At 38.9% G+C, this 5,995-nt stretch overlaps 1 pseudogene; it reads left to right on the top strand.

Annotated features, from left to right (window-relative positions):
- The first annotated feature begins 676 nt into the window (after positions 1-676).
- Positions 677-1,096, top strand: LOC108522096 (peptidyl-prolyl cis-trans isomerase NIMA-interacting 4 pseudogene; annotated as a pseudogene).
- The last annotated feature ends 4,899 nt before the right edge of the window (positions 1,097-5,995 follow it).

Here is a 5,995-nt window from a genome sequence, read left to right as displayed (position 1 = left end):
TTGACATTAGGAGTTAGAAGCTGAAAGAATGACTATTATATGATACATGCAGAGCAGAAATAGAAGGAGCCAAAATACATGAATACATTTCATTTCTTCTTTGATGTGGCATACTTCCTATCCCCTCACATTTCATTGGTCAAAGCTAGTCATATGGCCAAGTCCAAAGTCAACAATGTCGGGGGAAGTACATCCTGACTAAATCATGGCAAGGGTGGGAGATAAATAGTTGTCATCAAATAATATTATAACCTACTACAGTACTCTTGGAAATACAGTATGTGAGAGTGAGCTTAAGGAGCACTGTGAGATTAACTGACTTGTGGGAAAGAAATTATATTAATGTGATTCTAAAACCTCTTTTAAAATTTGTCTTTTTTTTTTCATAGAGATGGGGTCTTACTGTGTTGCCCAAGTTGGTCTTGAACTCATGGGCTCAAGCAATTCTCCCTCCTCAGCCTCCCAAAATGCTGGGATTACAGGCGTAAGCCACCATGCCTGACCACTTTAAAATGTTTATAAAAAGATTTAGTGAAGATGTAGGAGAAATCAAAGATGATAACAACTTGCTTGTCCCATCTCTCTTTTCTTCTTTCTTTTGTGTTGAAGGACATGACTTCAGTAAACTAGTTGTTCACATCAACAATGTTCTTTGTAAGATCTTGTTCCCCAGTTCAGAGTTCAACAACAAGCTTCCAAGATGCCGCCCAAAGGAAAAAGTGGTTCTGGAAAAGCGGGGAAAGGGGGAGCAGCCTCTGGGAGTGACAGTGCTGACAAGAAGGCTCAAGGTCCCAAAGGTGGTGGCAATGCAGTAAAGGTCAGACACATTCTATGTGAAAAACATGGCAAAATCATGGAAGCCATGGAAAAGTGAAAGTCTGGGATGAGAGTCGATGAAGTGGCCTCACAGTGTAGTGAAGATAAAGCGAGGCAAGGGGGCAACTTGGGTTGGATGACCAGAGGGTCCATGGTGGGATCATTTCAAGAAGCAGCATTCGCCTTGCCTGTAAGTGGGGTGGATAACCCTGTGTTTACAGACCCGCTGGTTAAGACAAAATTTGGATATCATATTATTATGGTTGAAGGAAGAAAATAAAATCATATGAAAGACTGAAAAAAAAAAAAAGAGATCTTGTTCCCCTTTATCAGAGTAAATGGCTCTGCCCTGGTGACAAAGGCTCTGTGGTCTCTTAAATAATTGGAATCCAGAAGTGAAGATCTAAAATATCCAGCAACTGCAAACTTTTTTTTCTGATTAACAGCTATTTAGAGTGATCTAAGATCTTGTTTTAAAGTCATTGTACTCCAGATATTAATTTTATTTCCACAAGGCATCACTGCAATTGCAAATGAGCCAGGTTTGGTTGCACTCTTTCATCTTTTGGATTTGAGGACTGTCCTATGGCCAGTTTATTTACATTTATGGAAGTCTCCAGATTAACAGTTCATCAGAGGCCACACCACAAAGTCTCAAAGAAAACTCCGAAGTGCTTTCCTAATAGCTCTTGCACCCAAGTTTAATGAAGATTTGGTGTGAGATGATGAATATCCAGATGAAAGAGATTTTGCTCTTTCCCTGCCATATTCTGCTCCATCAAATATGTGAAAATACAGCTTATTTTCTCATGAGCTCTGTTATTCATAATATATGACAAAATTAAGTCACACTATTTAGCTCTTCATATTCTAAGTTGAAATGGAATCACTATCATCTTTGGTCAGTTACTAAAGAAATGTTTCGCTCGTTTGCTTGCAAGCAAACAAGCAGAAGAAATGTTTGCTTGTTTCATGAGTGTATTTGGGATAGAATATACTTCTATCCCAAATGTGCCCATTATAAAAAAAGTTTATCAATATATTAAAAAGAAAATATTCTATCTCAAATGTGCCCATTATTTTAAAAGTTTTTTATCAGTATATTACAAGGAAAATAAAACACTCCTGCTCAAACTGTACAACTATCCCTCTTGGTATATAATTAGAAAAAATGTGGTTCCATAGGAGTAGAGGCAAAATAGTACGAAGTTCATTCCTGACTAAAATATTCTAAGCAAGCCATTTCTCCAGAATCTAATTTTCCAACTCATTCTTCATTTAATAAACACAGTTTCGGGCCGTGTACTAGATTTGGGGGATATAAATGTGACAAGATATGGTCTCTGCCTTCCAGGTCCTTACTATCCAAAAGAGCTGCTGTCAAAAAGAAATTTTCAGAACTCATGTGTCAAAAAAGACCTGTAGCAACATTACAGGCAAACATTGGACATGTAATAACTGCTAACAATGGGGCCACGGAGAAGGACTTTATCCAAGGTTTAGAGGGGCAACCCAACAAAGATTTGGAAACTATCCAAACTCCCTTTGCACATGAAGTAGAGCTCAATAACAAACGAGAGAAATAGAATAGTCCTTTGGAGGTTGCACCAGAGAGGAAAGGGCCAGGGTCAACTGTTGACCTCCCTAGATTTTCCACATTTCTCAGAGCTTAAAATAGAACCTCTAGTCACCCTATCAAGTCCTCCAGAATCATTCCATGGTAGCAGCCTGTGGTCCACATGGACAGTTCTCCTTCCACTCTGAGTCCACCCTGGGTAGCCTCCAGTGTGATAAGGGTGGTGAGGGGAAACTGAGTTCAAGGCACTAGTTCTGTGTAAGCCTCTCCTTAGTGCCACCAATGTCCTCAAGGGAGCTCAGGATCACCAGAACAAATAGAATAATGAATATAAAAAATTTTGGATATGAGATAAAACTTTCAGAAATATTTTTAACACTTAACACTTTTGGTGGAGGAGTGATGAATCCTGCCTAAATGACTTGATACCGAATTCAGACATACTTGTATTAATACTCCATCATTGCCATTTACTGGCTAGGTCACATCAAACAATTTACTTAACCCACTCCTGTAACAGCTTTCTAATGAACTGAATGAAGCTTATTACTTATGCCACAAGGATGTCTTGAGGCTGTATGGAGATTATGTATATAAATCAGACTGTGTTTCAACCAATCTATTTAGACGATTCCCTGAAGCTCAACTTTACTACTTCAATTCTTTCTCAACAGGCCCTAATGAAAGGCCCAGCCTAGATGAATCATCATCTAGAAAAGTCCAAGAATATATCAGCCTCATCAGCCACACTCATCCTAAGTGAAAAGTGCCCGGAATATATGACTATATTGTTCTGTGACAAGGGTTATGTGAAGAAGTGTAACAATTATGTAAAACTCAATAATTAGTCACCTTGTCCCTTTTTAACCAACTAATACACAAGTAGCCAATTAGATACCAATCAAAAACACATAGGTATTTAGTAGACAGTCAAAAACACATGGATTTTTTTATATGACAAGCTTGCCAAACAATATATACAATTAACAATGCTATTGACTTTTCTGAACATTTCATATAAATCAACACTTTTATTCTTCACAACAACACTAGGAGGAAGTTAACATTATTTCCATTTTTCAGATGAAGAAACTGAGACACAGAGATTTTCATTAATCTTCCCATAATCATACAGCTAGTAAGCGGGCAGAGCCAGGCTTTGTTGTTGTTGTTGTTGTTGTTGTTGTTGTTGTTGTTGTTGTTTCGAGACGGCATCTCGCTCTGTTGTCTTGGCTGGAGTGCAGTGGCGCGATCTCTGCTCACTGCAAGCTCTGCCTCCCGGATTCACGCCGTTCTCCTGCCTCAGCGTTGCAAGTAGCTGGGACTATAGGCGCCCGCCAACATGCCCGGCTAAGTTTTTGTATTTTTAGTAGAGACGGGTTTTCACCGTTTTAGCCAGGATGATCTCAATCTCCTGACCTCGTGATTCGCCTGCCTCGGCCTCCCAAAGTGCTGGGATTACAGGCGTGAGCCACTGTGCCTAGCCCAGAGCCAGGCTTCTAATCTAGGCAGTGTGGCTAAAAAGTGGACCCACTTAGCTCCTGTAGAATACTGCCTCTCAGATAGTGTAAACCTTGTTCAGCAGAATAGCGGCTTCAACAGGACCTGGAGCTTGTTAGAAATGCAGAATTTCAGGCCCTACTGAATCATAATCTGTACTTTAACAAGATCCCCAGGTGATCCACATCAAAGTTTGAGATGTAGAAGTGGCCCACAAACAGCCACAGATCATTATGTTAATTATTAAGAATTAACGTCTAATCTAAGTGGGCATGTATACTTACACATTTTAATTACTTTGAATTTTATGAATGTTTTAACATATATTTCCCTTGTCAGCAGCTGTGGATATTCATATCCTAGACCCACTTCCTCAACTCAACTACTGAGATATTTTTACTTCTTTTAAGTTAAGTCTTTAATGTAGATGCTGGGGATACCTTGTGTTTTTATCCCTTTAACCTTTGTAGGGAAATCTGTTCTACCCAATTTTATCCAAAGCTGATTGTTACATCTTTTTTTCCAAGGAAAAGACTTCTTATTTTAGTTAATTAGTAGCTTTACATAATCCTGAATTCTTTTTTTTTTTTTTTTTTTTTTTTGAGATGGGGTCCTGCTCTGTCACCCAGGCTGGAGCATAGTGCAGTGACACGATCTCGGCTCACTACTACCTCCACCTCCCAGGTTCAAGTGATTCTCCTGCCTCAGCCTCCTGAGTAGCTGGGGTTACAGGTGCCCGCCGCCATGCCTTGCTAATTTTTTGTATTTTTTAGTAGAGACAGGGTTTCACCATGTTGGCCAGGCTAGTCTCGAACTCCTGACCTCAGGTGATCCACCTGCCTCCGCCTCCCAAAGTGCTGGATTACAGGCATGAGCCACCGTGCCCAGCCCATAATCCTAACATTCTTAAAATGACTATAGTGTAAATGGTTAGAGCTTAATTCTGAGATGAAAGGTTTAATTTCTTTGGATGTTAACAAGTGCTATAAATTAATTAACTGATCTGTGTTCCTGATTAATTTATCAAAGCAACTGTAAGTCGGTTTTATATGAATAACTACCTCTTTAGTGATTTAAACCTCTAACCAGATTGCCATTTAATATAAAATCCATTTCAGAAATAGTCTACATTTTACTTCACCCATACAATGAGGCTCATCATATATATAATTCTTTCCTAGTTCTATATTATTTGATGCAAAGAAATCTTCATTTTGGAAGATAATTCAGAATAATCCTGTTAAGAGGTAGAGTAGGTAAAATTGTCTTCATATGGTAGAGGAGGAAGCCTATCTAAGATCACAGAGTAGGTATGAATAGATGAGAGAAGTCAGTTTCCTCTTGCCTGATCCTCTCAAGGAAACAAAGAGTCAGCAAAGAAAAATTGTGAGGTGGCACAAAGAACAAAATGTGCACGTTGTTGAAATGGAAGAAACTGGAAAAAAGTAACCATAAATTAAAGAGATCAGCACTGCATGCACTAGTAGGAGATTACTGAGATTTAAGCACAAATGTATGTGTAAGTGAGGAGTGCTTATATTGTAGGTCCCATTATAAGATACTATAACCAACGTTTAGGGGATGGAAACAGAAAAGCAACTATTATAGGCCTATGTATATACTTGAATAATCTTGAGTATCATGTAATGCCAAGAAATGAGAGAGAATAACTGAGTTACTGACATGGCTAAGGCAGAGGAAGAGAAGTTGATAATGGTTCACATAATTTATAAATAACATTTATTAAATGTTATATGTTTGTATTTCCAGATCATTTTTTCAGAATATTAAAAATATTTGATTCACTGAGTTTGCCTTTCCCTGTACACCTGTTGAGAATAAGTTCACTGCCTTGACACTGGGAGCCATAAGCCCAGCAGCACCACTGGGGACAGGCTGCAGGTGCCAAAAGAACACAGCACACAGAGGTAGGTGATTGAGCCTCAGGCTGGGAGACTGAAAGGTGGAGGAAGTTCTGTCTCCTTATTAGTAAGGAGAGCTCTTACTTCTTCCTTTTCACTCCAATTTAGATTCATTATGAATAGGATATTGGCAGTCCTTCTCAGAATTTTGCTTGTACCTGTTAAAGCGTGAAAATAAGCT

The sequence above is a fragment of the Rhinopithecus bieti genome, unplaced genomic scaffold (genome assembly GCF_001698545.2).
Source record: "Rhinopithecus bieti isolate Rb0 unplaced genomic scaffold, ASM169854v2 scaffold_64080, whole genome shotgun sequence".
In the NCBI taxonomy this organism is placed as follows: Eukaryota; Metazoa; Chordata; class Mammalia; order Primates; family Cercopithecidae; genus Rhinopithecus; species Rhinopithecus bieti.
Note: the sequence above shows the minus strand (reverse complement) of the source record. Positions and strands in the feature narration are given on the sequence as shown.